This window comes from Penaeus monodon, chromosome 28, assembly GCF_015228065.2.
Source record: "Penaeus monodon isolate SGIC_2016 chromosome 28, NSTDA_Pmon_1, whole genome shotgun sequence".
NCBI lineage: Eukaryota > Metazoa > Arthropoda > Malacostraca > Decapoda > Penaeidae > Penaeus > Penaeus monodon.
This window is the reverse complement of record NC_051413.1, coordinates 18,587,582-18,587,791: the sequence shown is the minus strand read 5'-3', so window position 1 is coordinate 18,587,791 and position 210 is coordinate 18,587,582. Positions and strand designations below refer to the sequence as shown.

The window sequence follows — 210 nt, the reverse complement described above, 5'->3', positions numbered from 1 at the left end:
ATTGGACGATGAGGTAGGAAGAGTAGGTGGAGAAGAAGGTAGATGAGGATGGTGGAGGAGATGGAAGAGAAGGAGATGATTTAGAGATTGGGTGGGAAAGGAGAAGAAGGGGGGATGGAAAAGGAGGAAGGGGAAGATGGAGAGGAAGGTAAAGGAGGAGAGCGGATGAAGGAGGAAGGGGTGGAAGATTAGGAAAAAAGAAGAGGGGGT

General features: G+C 49.5%; 1 protein-coding gene across 1 annotated transcript in view; it reads left to right on the top strand.

The window, feature by feature from the left end:
• The window catches only part of LOC119591091 (putative nuclease HARBI1), a 12,707-nt gene that overhangs the window by 843 nt on the left and 11,654 nt on the right, over positions 1–210 (top strand). The gene's annotated exons all lie outside the window — the stretch shown is intronic.